Source organism: Labrus bergylta, chromosome 20, assembly GCF_963930695.1.
Source record: "Labrus bergylta chromosome 20, fLabBer1.1, whole genome shotgun sequence".
Taxonomy (NCBI): Eukaryota; Metazoa; Chordata; class Actinopteri; order Labriformes; family Labridae; genus Labrus; species Labrus bergylta.
The window spans coordinates 8,116,381-8,131,048 of NC_089214.1; the positions used below are offsets into that span (position 1 = coordinate 8,116,381).

The window sequence follows — 14,668 nt, forward strand, 5'->3', positions numbered from 1 at the left end:
GATTTCCTGTTTGAAAAAAATGCATCTGTTAACTAAAGAGTTGTTGATATCCTTTTTTGTGATGACTTACTTTCTTGAGATCTTGAGAAAAGGGCTGAAATCAACTTGTTATCACAGAGAAAATAGCGTTATTTTCCTGTTATAATGAGATAAACGATTCAAGCTCTAAAAAAAGAGAGAAAATGTACTGATGCATGTCCGCTTAGGGCTTCTGTACAGCTGAATGGTTCCAAGATTGCATCAAGGCAGATTTCTTTACGCACCTTTTCCCTCTGCCACATCGCATGCAGCCAAGGCCCCTAAATGACTCTTTGTACTTCAGTCAGAAACCAAACATACAAATACCAAAATTCCATCCTGCCCTGTCAGATTCTGAATTTTTTTTTTAAATAAAAGATCAAGGCTGATCAGAAGGACATTGCTACAAACCACAAGCATTTCAGTGATGCTAAAGAGGTCACAGGAGGGGTATTTTGGTTAAATGAGTGACTCTCAGATGAATCAGATGGACAGTTAGATCACAGGAGGACATGTGGGTAATTAGAAAGACGTTTTGGCCCAAACATGGAGAAATTGGGTCAACCAGAGGGGAAACATGTGAAAACAGGAGGGAATCTGCTGGACTGAATAAGAACACAAAGCCTGCAAGTGTCTAATGAGGCTAATCACAGTTGCACAAATAGGTACATGGAGAAACAGGTCAGACTGTGCCCCCTCTGCACACGCCCCTATCCTGGCTGTAAAACTGTGTCACAGTCCACAAAGTCAGCTCAGGTTAGACATTTTTTACAGTGCAGCCGGAGCCACCAAATCCAGCGGAGCGCAGCGGTGCAGCAGGACTCCCTACTGCCTGCTCGAGCTGCTCACAGCCGGCCAGACATCACATCACATCAGCCAGCCCAGCCTGTGGTGGTGACACGGTTTGATTCTCACTCTGAAGCCTGTTATGTGTGAATGACATTTTTCTTTACAGTGAGAGGGCGTATCCGCTTTGAGAGAGGAGAGAGAGAGAGAGAGAGAGAGAGAGAAAGAGGCTGGGTCAGGACGGAGCGAGCAGTGGGAGGAGGATTGTGTGTGTGTGTGTGAGTGTGTGTGTGTGTGTGTGTATGTGTGTGTGTGTTTTCGCTGGTTTGAAACGCAGGAAGAAAACAGCGAGCACGCCGCCCACCAAACAAGGCGAAGCGCGCATCAACAATTTCGCAATCACTTCTGCTGTGACCCGATTAAATGTGTGGAGGAGCCGGAGGAGAGCACACAGACACAGACACAGACAGGGCTGCTGCTGCTGCTGCACTGGAACTAACAAAAGGTAAGCTCCGGATTTCTCACAGTGTCTTACAACGAGTGATTTATTGAACGGAGTCTGGTTGGAGATCTGCAGAGCGTGCAGGAAACACAACAAAGTTATTTCCGAGGGCAGGATTGCTTTGTTTTGTCGTGAAAGGTGAGGGCAGCATCCCTTCTCACGGGACTATTGTCTGCACACTTTTACATGTGCATCGTGTCCAGGTGTGTTTTTACCTCTTTAATCAGGTCTTTTGAACTGAATTCGAATACATTTTGAGCGTTTTATTATGTAGTACATCTGCGTTTTTAATGATTTTACGAACTTATATTTAATTTCTTCCCTATCGGTACTTTGTCTTTTCTGTTTCTCTTCAATGCTGCACATCTTCAAATTGATCCATCTGATCGATTCCCTTTGTTGGTTCTCTATCAGACGCCCTTTGTGTTGTTATCTTAAGTCCTGCTCCCTCGTCAGACAGCTTACAGTTGGGAGTTCCTGCTTGCTGCTCTAATATCATTGTCACCCATTGTTACAGTAAAATAGAAGTGTGGTTAAAATGCAGGAAAAGCCCACCTCTACATTCTCATCATCAGAAATAAGTGCCTTTTTGTGCTTGAGAGACACTCAGAGTGCACTTCCAGCCACCTCCTTCCATTAACATGTGTTTTTTTTCTTTAAAAAGCTGATTTCTTTGACCTCAAACCACATTTGGAGTGAACATGCAGGGCGTTAATACGATGCAAAGTGGCTTGTTTACTCTCTGGCTGGTGTTCTTTCATATGCAAAGTTGTAAGCAGGCTGTGAAATGCAAAAAATTGAGAGAGAAAAAGGATATCAGTGATTTGTCACAGAACTAGACATTTAAGGTTTGTTCTTTCACTGGTTTTTATGCATGTCTTCTCCACCGTTCATGAATTTGACAAACCTTATAGTCCATCTTTTTTTTTAATTCACTGCTTGGACTTCATCTTACAGTCAGAATGTGTCAGCTCTTTTATTCTTGCCTAATTTAAATGCCTGCAGGATTACTGCGTTCGGATCTGTTTGATTTCTTCTTCTGTGAGCAGTAAACCTTTATGGCTTTGTGAGCGGTTTTCTCTGGTCTATAAAATCACTTCCTGCAGTCTTTTTTGATGATGACTTAAAGGAGATGATTGGCTGGTTATTTCTGTGTGTGCCGTGTGCATTGCAACTTATCATCACCCATTGTCCGCTTTGTTTCCTGTTCAGTGTCACTGCAGCTGATTTAAGCATCATATCTACTGTGGACTTGTGATTTGTATACAGCAACACGGCAAGGCAATCATGGCCATTAGTCTTTGATCATTTAGAAACAAATCTGCCTTTCTGTTTTGTGTAGTTGTTGACTGAACGGCTTTGGGTGTTTCTGTGTCTTTTGGACCAAACAAGGAAGTTAATGATTGTATTCGTGGCTGGACAAACCGGCTCAGGAGGCCTGGGGGCAAACAATTAGCTACAGGATCTGTATATATCTCTAGTTCTTCTGCTCTTATGCAATGTGTGTTGTGTTCTGTCATTGCTGGAACAATTCATGACTCCAGATTTGTTCCAATTAAAGTTATAATTTATGACTTTCAGAGAAGATGTCTCTCTTTAGCACCAGTCTCTCAAACCAAGACAAAGCTTTCCCTTCAGCACACTGCTTCCCCTCCTCCCTTGAGCCCTATTCAGACTGCTTGTTCAAGGTGTGATATTAACCTACCTGTGATGTTTCACCTTTAATATGAATGTGGTGGAGGGGACGAGTGATCTGTACCGTCTTCTGAGGTAGCAGAGGCGTTAAAGTGGCAGAGTCAGTGGAGCACAGCTTAGTGTGTATGTGCATTTCTGGGTGTGTTTGTGTTTGGAGCTCCTGCTGTGCTGTGCTCTCAAGCTTCCCCAAATGAAATGCAACTTGAATTCATAGTGCAGCTTTGTCACAGCGCTGAAGTCTTTCAAACTGAGTGCAACTGTTTCTATGACTGATCTCCATTCTATAGAGCCCAAAGTTGATTCAGTTCTTTTTTCTTTTTAAGTATTTGAGACCAAAATAAATATTTTCTTCGGTTTGGAAAGTTTGTTGGTTGTCCTCGAATTGTACTCTTGCAATGAATCTCTATACATATAGCGTCCCTGAGTGGAAGGGGCAATGTCTCTTACCCCACCTGGTAGCAGGGTTAAAGGTTGGGCGGGGAGGGGGTCACATAAATGAAACATTAAAAAACACATAAAGGGATTGTAAAAGGGGCTCGATGAGTAAAATCCACTCATCGTTGAGGAGAGCTTCCTCGTCATCTTATTGTGCACCCTTTAGTGTATCACAACAACATGGAGTCTGTAAGATAAGCACGTTTAAGAGACCTGAGCGTGTTTACAAGGGCCCTAATATCTCACTAAACATCCACCTAATAAACTAATGAGAATAAAATGCAATCATGTCACCACCTTATACCAGAGACTGGCTCGATAGGAAGGGATTAATAACAAGGTTTAGGAAGGGTTGAAGTAAACCTCAGATAATCCATCCAACAGGAAAGTATTAGTGCCTAATAACCACATAAATGTTTAATCTGATGGTTTCTCTCTGGGTGGAATAAATGTATTCTCTCTCTGCGCATGTTTGCACCACGCTGGGGTTACGTTCGGTGATGTGAAGGAAGAACAGTTATCTGTTGTTTTTATTGTTGATGAATTCTTTGCAGTTGGTGGATTTGCTTTGCACAGGTCACATTCATCTTCTGATGATTACATTTTGGGGAATTATACTCGGAGCTATAAATGGAGGATCTAACCAGAAATAATGGTCTGTTGCATCATGGGAAATGTAGGCTCACGATAGTTGTATGCAGACTTAGGGCGCGGTCATCTCTACCGTGCCGTACTCAAGCGTACCGTGCCTGAGCACGGCACGGAGCCGTCACACTGGCCAAACGAACTGGACGTCAGGGTTGAAGCGTGCTTGGGCACGGTACGGATGGCCAGTGTGACCGCGCCCTGAGGCTGGATTTCCCAGCATTAGAAGCACAATTACTTTCCACAATCTTTGTCCTCCAACCTAACTGGTAGAAAATATATACTCCAACTATTTTACACTTTTATCATGTTGATTCATTTTGTGCTTCAGGGTTGTGTCTCTCATACTTGTTTACTTAAATTAAGGTAAAGTAGGGGACACAAAGTACACCTGGAGCCTTTACAGCACTAGATTTTCCTTGGCTGACACCAACTTACCATGTTGGGTAGTTGGTGTCTTTGGCTGGATGTAGAAACAGGAACAAACAGCTCCACATGGTGCAGGAACAACAGCAACAACACCAAGGATGAAGGAGGACAAATAGTTCACGTGCACATACGGGTTTAGTAGGTGCAGTTGCTCTGGTAACATGTTGTTCCTCCATTAGTAAGACATAAAACTAAATATCCAAACAAAGTACACACGTCTCCTCCAGGGGCCTTGAACTGCTCCGTTTTTGTTTGAGTCCTCCAAACAGCAACCACATGAATTCACACATTGCTTATTTATTGGACAGAATTGTGTAAACCTGTCAATGTGCCAGGGTGGATCATTTGGCTGTAAGACATGTAATCAAACATATCTGATTACACTGAGAAGCTGGGTTTTACCCAGAGAACTCTATCAAATTTCTCAGTTTGTTGGATCGTGATTACAAGCTGGACCTGCACAGATTGTGAACCTCTTCCATTTTTATGTGGGAAATAAGCAGAGGTAGTCATTACTTCATTGAAAGTTATACAATCAAATGCCAAATCTGCAACACATTGCTGTCAGTAGGGGCTGCGAGCTGAGCTACAGCAAATGACTTGAGCTCAGTTTTTGGGAAGGGTTCTTTAATAAGGTTTAACTGTTTTGAGAATTATTGATGTTCCTCTGAACCTGGTAATTGAAACTGGTAAAAATATACAAAAGTTTTATGTTTAAACAACTATCCAATGCCATTTTGTAGAAAGGATGTCAGTAGTGCTTTGAGCCGAGCAACTGCTCACAATGCAATCTATATGTTGTTAGTTTAGGATTCCTCAGTGTTGATCATTCAGCATGTGAGCCAAATTACACTCAAAAGGTTCCACTCCCTCAAAACAAATGGATTTCCCAATTCCCAATTTGATGTGGAAGAAGTTGACTGACTGGCACTCAGCCCTGACCTCCAGCCCAATACTTTGGGATGAAGTGGAAAACCAACTCTCAGCCAGACGTTATCACCAAACATCAGTGACTGACCTCTAAATGCTTTTACAGCGTGTAATCTGTTTGAAAGCCCGAAACAAGAGGCCATTTACAGCACATTAATAACTGTTTCTGGGAATAAGATTTATGACTTTTGTCCATATTGTTTGGAAATGATAGTCAATGATAGATATGGCCGTTCCAAGATGCACTATCAACACTGAAAGTACTTTTCTCCAGGAGAGGGTCAAAATATCTTAAATTGCTATTCATTTTGTCCTCTCCTTGAACATAGAAATCTACCTGAGCTTTGAAGTTAATATTGCATATTTTAAGCAACAGTAATATCCCTGCCTTGCTTTCATTTTCATGCAGTCTTATTAAGAACACCCCGTTATGCAGATGCCTTGAATTCAGCTGTTGCAGCCTGTGCGGCTCAATCTCCGGGGGAATATGTCGCCTTATATCACCTACACTTACCAATATTTACTCGGCTTTATCTAACAGCTGCCTCATGCCTTGTGGGAGCAGTCGGAGGGAATGAAGGTAAACATTGCCTTTGAGTTTGCTGAGGCACGGAGCTTTAGACGCGTTCAAAGCTTTGAATTTGTCCTCAGGAGCGTAACTTGTCCTGGCATCTTATTCCAGCCCCCATTTTTCTCTCTCTTTTACTTTGAAGGGATGTGAGAGATTTGAATTGTGATGCCAAGAGTGTGTTCTCAAAAAGGTTGCAGCTTTATTCTGTGTCAAATTGAAAAAGGCAGCTTATTTTTGTAAGTCCCTTGCAGGTTTTGGGATTATCCTTTGGATTCTGTGGCTGTGAAAACCTTGGTTCTCCAAATTTGGTGTTTTTAATGGTGTCAGATAAGTTCAAAGATTTGTTGTCAAGCTCTTCTGATTGAAATCTTTTTCCATTACAGGGATGATTCACAATTATACTTTTACTCTTCGAATACCAAAAGAGACTGATATATGCAAATGTCCAACAAGACTCTACAGAAATACTAGCTGACGCGCATGGTACTTTAAGCTACGGTGTGCTCACTTAAATATATTTACGTGAATGAAATAAAGATGCTAACACCCTGATGTTTGGCTGCTCACCATCTGGGTTCACCTCACAGCTGCTTGCGATAGGAAAATAACCATTATGTTATATGTTTATCGGCTAACTCATAGGAACATTACATCGGCTTTAAAGGTGTCCAACCAAAGTTTTATAGATAAATGGACCTTTTGATCTAATGGTTGTTCATTGTTTTTGATGGATTGAAATTCAAGACAACGATTAAGCAATTAACTCAGACTAGGAAAAATGATCACAAACTATTCTACACTGCAAAACAACAAAGTATATATGTCTTATTTGTTGTCAGAAAAATCTTCTTACATTTAATTATTAAAGCTATATTCATCTCATAAGGCCAGCTAAACATCTTATTTCAACATATTTCAAGAAGAAAAAAGAAGGCCTGAATTGATTGTAATGAGTAAAACTGGCTGCCAATGCTGCTAGCGAAATGTACTTCTTCAGTTTTCCTGAAATGAATCGATATCTTATTTCAAGAAATCTCGACTTGTCAGGTGAATGTGGGTTTTAATAAGATATATTTCAATAGAGTTAACAGGAATACTTTCTAAGATTTGAGTTTGTGCAGTCAGTGTAAGAAATACTTCTTGAAACTCTCACAGTTTTGCTAAAATGTTTTGCCCTGTTAACAGCTTTACTGTCTTGAGCATTAGCGTACCTGAGAGTGCAGCAAGGTTAGCGGCCATTTTCTCCCAAATTTGTGAATGAGAGTCATGATGTTCTGCAGTGCGGTCTCCTCAGTGAATCAGTTAAACAAACATGACAAGATGTTCATTAACTAGATCAATGATTCTGTGTTAGCCTCAAATTGAATATGTCGAGCTGATGTCGATTTTGGCTGATGGAGCATTCGCCGCCTACAGGATTAGCCGACGCTCTCCATCAACAGATACTTTCGCCCTCCGCTCGTTGTTTCTGTTACCTCTTCGGGGACCTTGAGTCCGGCTCTGCGCGCCCTCAATACATCATTTCCCACTTTATTCCCTCTTCCATTTTCCAAATCTGCACCTCCGCTGTCTCCTTCATTAATTTCTGCTCTCCCAGGACGTCGGCAGGTCCGCATCCACCTTTCCCTCTGCTTCATTTGCATCTCGGCTCCACGCGGCTGCCCAAGTGTTTTCTGGGAGTCAGGTGGCTAATTGGTTCCCATCTGTTGGGACAAAGCGGCCTTTACGGGATCTTAGGTAATTTGTGTCACCAGTTTTACCGTATTTAGTTTTTTACTGTTACACAGTATTTTCTCTCCACAGTTATGGTCGCAGTGTGTGTTTCTCAGATTTTCCTTCACAAAAATAAGACTTTAAACATCTTTTTGGTTATTGTTCAACACAAAGAGTTTGGAGTCTGGTTTCTCTGTCATGTGTGAAGGTAAGAAGAAGGACAATGATGCAATAAAGTCATTTGTTCCCTGAAGCAGCAACACTTTATTTTAAACATCTTGTAGCGTCTCCTAAACATCTCTTTGCTGCTGTTTGGATCCCATGCTACAAAACAGGAAGTGTGTCGTTTCTACTTAAAATACCTGAGGTTTGAACTGCAGCATGTGTTGTTTCTGTGTGAAGATAAGCTCTAAAAGGAGGAAGTGGCAAGGTTTAGCAAGCGCTGAGCAAATCCAAACAGGAAGTGACAAGTAGCTCGAAACATGAGAAGCACAATCTGTTTACTTATTTTCAACCTGAGGTAAACAGTCAGCGGAGCGCCGTGCCAGTGTCGGCCCATGAGACCGTTGGCTCTTATCCACACAGCATTTTTACAGCAAGTATTTAACACGCAGTCTCAACACAGAGAAGACTATTTGTTCTCTGAGGGACATTTATGGGAAGACTAGGCTCCTTTATGTGGAAGCAAGATAAAAAAAAAAAAAAAAAAAAAAAAAAAAAAAAAAGCCTGTTGATAATTACTGGTGTAATACATTTGATTAAAAAAAAATACTTGGCCTCTTCATTTGCATTTATGTTCAATTTTAAATACCAGTTTTTCTTTTAGGCCATTTATCAAAAAGAAATATCAAAAGTTATCTGATTCCAGATTCTTCAATGTGAGGATTTGCTGTTTTTCACTGTTTTATACCATTAAAAACTGGATATCTCTGGTCAGGTAAAATCAGGTACGATTCTGTCACTGTATAGCGTATTGGAAAACGAAGGCTTCAGGCAACTGCTTCATTATTGTGAGCCAGGCTATTCAATCCCAGCTCATTCACTAAAGAAACTGCTGTGCCTAAGTTGTGTGCAGATGTAAAGCAAAAAGACGTCCTTTAGATACAAGTGGACTCATAGTTAAGTAAAACCAGAGTATTGAATGTGTTGTATTTGTGATCATAAACAAGAAATACAAATTCATTCGGGGGACCTGAAGTTGTAGGATCCTTTAAAATCGATGTATTTGCTGTTATTCTCGACAACAAAGAACAGCTGTTGTAGTGTATTCTGTGTAGGACATGTTCATTACATGGGATTCTTGGGACCGATATCGATATTTGGGAGAGAGAGAAAATGGTACTGATATATTGGCCGATATCTTTCGTAGATCTTTTTAAGATCTATAGAGACAAATATCAAGATATACGTATATTGATTGCATTGATCCCTCAAATGCAGTTATCAAACACACTTGTGGAAAAGATATATAATGAAGACAAGACTGTGCATGTACGTGGATCACCGCTTGACACTCTGGAGAGTGATAATGCTTGTTATAATCCATACAGCACACTCTGCTGATGAAAGAGAACTGAAATCTTATTGGCTAGATTTTGATGTATTGATGACTCGTGATATTTCTGGCTGGAGAGTGGGTGTGTTTCCTCCGCCAATGACAGCGTGTAGGTAAGTTTGGGAGTGGATAGAATTCAGTGATTGGACGCCATTGAGCTGCATAAAGAAACATTTCAACATCATTGTAAAACATCATATCTAGGTATATTTTATCCCATTCTTCCTATGTTTCCTCACGTTGTATCTTTGCCTTTTTTTCTGCATAATGTTTGTCACTTGATCTTCCTGACAACTGATGGGTTGGGCCGCTGTTGACCTTCTGTAATTAGTTTAGGTCTACGTGTGTGCCGGCGGGGGTTCCTCCTCAGACGAAGGCTGAAGTACGGGCTGACTGAAACACACGCCGGCGTTGCTCTGCTAAATTTAATTTGCTGCAATAAAAAAAAAAAAAAGGAAACCGTAGAGATGAGAAGAGATTGAGGTTTAAAGTGGCAATCGAGGGAAGATGACATAAGTATCTGGCAGTGTTGGACCTCCAAGGTTATCCAGGAAATTGAGCCTCTTTGGTGAGGATTGCACACATGAGTAGACGTGTTTTTAATGCAGTTGTGCTTTTAGTTTCCTGATATCAACATTTTGATTGTCTGCAGGAGGCTTTGGAGCTGATACCGCCGTGTTTTTCCTTCCTGCTGCCTGACACTCCATTTGTTTAGCTGCTCTATCTAAAATGAGGACTGTGGGCATGCAAACAGGCATATTTATACCCCACCTGACCGTCCATCCATCCTTAACGACATTATTTAATGCTCTTCGTTGGCTGGCAAGCCATGAACCTGTGGCTTCTGGCTCCAGTATTCCTGAAAAGGATCCAATTTGAATCAATCATCGTCTCTGCGGTGTTCCGTTGTTTTGTGGTTGTCTCCTCTGATGATAGATGCGGTTATTTTCCTTTCGCAGGATGAATTGTAAACGGTGACGAATGGTGACAGCTAATGCATCGGATGTTGTCAGTGGAAAATCATTTACCTCACTTTCAACATCCATTAAGTCGACTAAAAGAAGAAAACTTGAATCTGCAGATGCTGCACACGACACTGACAGAATATAGGCTAGATTAAATCAGTGAATTCTGCATGTCGTGTCATTTGAACCATTATTTTCCGCTTCAGTCGAGAAAAGTTTAACAAGCCGCATCTGTTACAATTGGTCTAGTTTATTAGCCATGTTGGCAGCTTTACCTGCCATCATTCTCAGGTCAGATTAAGACTAATCTTTAGGCTGTAAAACACCATCCCATCCGGCAGACATTTTGGATGAAGATTACGAAAAACAACAATCTTTGAACTTGAACTTTGCATGAATCTTTTGTTATTTTGGGGGAAAGGAGTCTTTTAATGCAGAAACTTTCTGGAACAACCACAAATAATTAACTGAAGCATTTATAAAACAGCCAGAGAGCAAGTGTAGTGTAAGAAAGCAAAGAGTGCAGATAAATCATAGCTGGAGAAACAGTTAGAAAATAATCATCATAATAATGTTGAATTCACTTTTTGATTAGGTTTCTTGGCTTGTTAAAGACTAAAGTAAATTCTTCAACTTTGTAGTAATACATTTAGCAACCAACGATTATTTGAGTCATTGATACATTTATTGATTTGTTTTAAGAGTTTTCTGGTTTGTCTGTTAAGGCCAGTCGCCCCCTGCTGGCCATTAGTAAGATTGCAGGTTAGGTTACTTCTGTATTGGCTTCAGAGTTCAGATGCAAAGTCCTAACAAAACAGCAACAGATTTTTGGAAAGCCATGCTGAACAGTGCCACTTCCCCCTCACCGACCAATCAAAATCAAGAAGGGGCGGGACTTGATATGAACTTTGTCAAAAACAATGGTGGAGAAAGAAACTCATATTACTCGTCTTTTCAAGGCAACAATTTCCAAGTCTGCTGCATGACGATGTAGGACGGAATTATTTTGTATTGTTTACATGTTCTCTTATATATTTCCTTGAATAATGGAAAATATTAAGCACATTAAGTACTGTCACTACTGAGGGAAGGAGAAGTTAAATGTCTGTAACCTTAAGTAACAGAAAGCGCTGGTGAGAAGCGCACAATCGGAGGTCGTGGGCGCTGCCTGCGCAATAAGCGCCGTCATTGGACAGACGCCCTGTGACACCTGAATAGTAGATTCATTACGTAACAATAAGGGAAGCAAGTTTAAAAAACTGAATCTAGAAAATGTTTCTCTTAAAAACGGCTTCTTTAGTAGTTCTTGTTTTGCAAGATGTAACCTCTTAACATGAGCAATGACTGGGTTTTATGTTTTTGTAAATAATTTCAGTTTGCATGTGCAACACCCAGCCTTGAGATATATCTTAAATTAAAACTCATGTAAGATATCTCACCTGTGCATTTCCTTCTCTCCTCTTCTCCCTTCTAGTCCATTTGGTTTCTTCAGTACATAAAAACACTTGAATGAATGGAAAAAGCTTGATGTGCAATTATGTGAAACAAACAGAGTAAAGGCTCCAGCATTCACTGCATGAGTGAGCAATTACATAAAAAAGACCTTGCTGCAGGCCTCTTGAAATCAGTGTGGTCTGTGGACGTGCCAGCTGCATGAAGCGCCGCTGATTACATCATTGTGTGCCGTTGGAAACACAGCTGCAGGAATAACAACACCACAGACGGAAGAGACTCATTTTTAATATATATATATTTTTAAAGACTTATTTTTGGGCTTTTCGTGCCTTTAATGCAGAGAGAGGACAGTGGATAGAGTCGGAAACCAAGGAGAGAGAGCGGGGAATGACATGCGGAAAGGGGCCACGGGTGGAAGCGAACCCGGGCCTGCCGCTCGAGACGAGAGTCTCAACACATGGGACGCGTGCCCTTAACCATTGCGCCACCAGCGCGACCCGATATTTTTTAACATGACTGTTCAGATCAGCAAGGCAGGGAAGGTTTTAGAGCACTTAGAGTATCCTTTATGTAAACTCAGAAAACAAAGACAACCGAAGCTTTCTCCATTTTAAAAGACAAAGATTGATGTGTAGTAAATGTGTACCTCAGTGGGTGTGGATGTTTTTTTGTGCCCACAAGTGTTTCAGCCTTCAGGATGAAGGTCTCTGCTCCTCTGGGACACCTGCAGTCTGGTGTCAGACACGCGCCATTGAGCGCTGCTGCAAGGTGCCATCACACCTCACTACTCCTGGTTTTTTAGTATTTCACTCCAACACCTGAAAATCCATCTGACTCTGTCACAGTGACTTCAAAAGGTCACATGTGGAGAAAAGCAGATGGAGTCATCTCAAAACACAGAAGAGAGAGCCCAGAATTCAAGATATTTTTTTAAAAGATTTTAGATTAAAGCTCCTGTGAGGTGCTTAATGCTCGTTATGAAACAAACCAAAATGAGTTGCTTTATGAGCTGCAAAAGCAAACAAGACCATCACCTACAAGACTGATCATTTCTCTATAGGTATTATTAATTCCTGAAGCTGTTGCGACGGGGAGGTGTCGCTGCAAAAACAGCCTTTGTTGATATTTTTCGCAGCAAAGATGAGTCATACGATTGACTGTTCAAATGAGATTTTCATCTGACAACTTAACCTATGCATGTAGGAAAGAAACAAAAGGTGCACCCTGATTCTGACCTTAAAAGTTCATATATAATATATTAGAAGACACTTGGAAAATGTCTTGAAACACACCTTGCCTGTTGGAGTAGAAATTATGGGGAAACTTTTTTTGTATGTGATGTTACATTCACACACTGTTTTGTTGTTTGAGTCTGACTTTGAGCTAAGGCTGATAGTTGCAAGTAATGAACAAATGTTGGGCTATGAATTGGTACCATTTTCAAATCAGCGATTTGAAGTGTTGCTTTCAGTTTTTTAATTGAAAGTTGTGTTGAAGAAGAGGATTATGAAAATAATTTTTCCGACCATTATGCATTGTTCAGTTCTGATGAAGCTTGCAGAGGTTTTAAGGCTATTTGACGATTGGGTGAAATGTGGAAACTCTCCAGTCAAAGTATCTTCACTGTGCTTTTGATGTTCGGTTTCTTAGTGTTGATGCTTTCGGTCACTGTTGAACTTTGCAAAATTGAATCAAAAGCCATCATGCAATAATGACATTACCCAGTGTTGTAAAGTTTAACATCATTGTAATTATTAACTGATATGCAGACGTGTTTCTGTGTTTGACCTCCTGCAAGAAATTTATGCAAAAAAAAACAACAACCTCAGAGTGAACTTTTGCATGAGTATTTAGTTATAAAAGGAGTTTCCCCATGCAGGCAAATTGTGTGACGTCCACAAATAATTAACTGTAGTGTTTATAAAACATGAAGAGAACCAGTGTAGTGTAAGAAAGAGTGCAGATGAATCATAGAATAGAATCAAGAAGGTAGGACAATATGGTCATGATGATGTAGTATTAACTTTCTAATTTGCTGTCTTGACTTAACAAGGATCAGAGAAGGCTCTTTAACTTTGTTTTTTTATGAACAGTTAATATTCAGGATAAGGAGGAGTGACGTGACGAGGGCGCCCTGCTGCAAATGGCCCAGTTATGATTAACGAGCTGGATTGTTTTATGGTCGATTTACAGCGGGAGAGGAAGCCTCCCGTCGTAAACACATTGGACATGCATGATGATCGCATGTCAGCTCGAGGAGGAGGATTTTTTTTTTTTCTCTTCCCAGCGTTTGTTGACGTTTGTCTGTCACTTCTGATCAGCTGCCAGTGTGATGCTGGAGGTGTGGTTGTTTGTTCGGTTGGTGGGTGTGGTGGTGGTCATGGAGGTTGTTACACATGTGGGTGAGACATGGAGGGTGATGGATGTGCTTTGTTTTAGATGAATGAGCTTGTGTGACGTCATTGAGCTGTGAAGGTCTACTTTCCCCCCCTCTTAGCAAAGTGACTGATGTATAGACAGAGATGGATGAGACCCCTGCGAGTCATTTTACAACCAACTCTGCACCTGACCCCTTCACCTTTCAACCACACAGACGATAGACGACATCCAGCGAGAGTCATCATGTTCAGGTGGAACCGACAGCTGTGGGGACCAGATAGCCACACAGATTTTTTTTAAATCGATCTTTATGATCTGCTCTGACCTGATCCTTCTGCTTATTGACTGAGCTTCTTAGTTTTTGAGGACACTGAAACAAGCTAAAATCCAAATGTTAACACTTGCAGACTTGTGTAAGTGCAGAGAAGGTTTAAAGGTTAAATCATGACAAATTGTTACTGAGCTTCAGCCAGACAAGTGACCCACTTTTCTTTTAACTCAAACATCTGGCTCTGTCTGCGTTTATTATTTATTACAGGGACATGACACGATGTGAGACACACCCTCCTTATGAAAGCATCATGAGGTGA

General features: G+C 40.9%; 1 protein-coding gene across 2 annotated transcripts in view; it reads left to right on the forward strand.

Annotated features, from left to right (window-relative positions):
- Nucleotides 1–765: 765 nt before the first annotated feature.
- The window catches only part of rnf152 (ring finger protein 152), a 46,919-nt gene continuing 33,016 nt past the window's right edge, over nucleotides 766–14,668 (forward strand). For both annotated transcript variants that reach the window (XM_020647545.3, XM_065948880.1), the window contains exon 1: nucleotides 766–1,309. The gene's annotated coding sequence lies outside the window, so the exon portion shown is untranslated. The remainder of the gene's footprint in view (nucleotides 1,310–14,668) is intronic.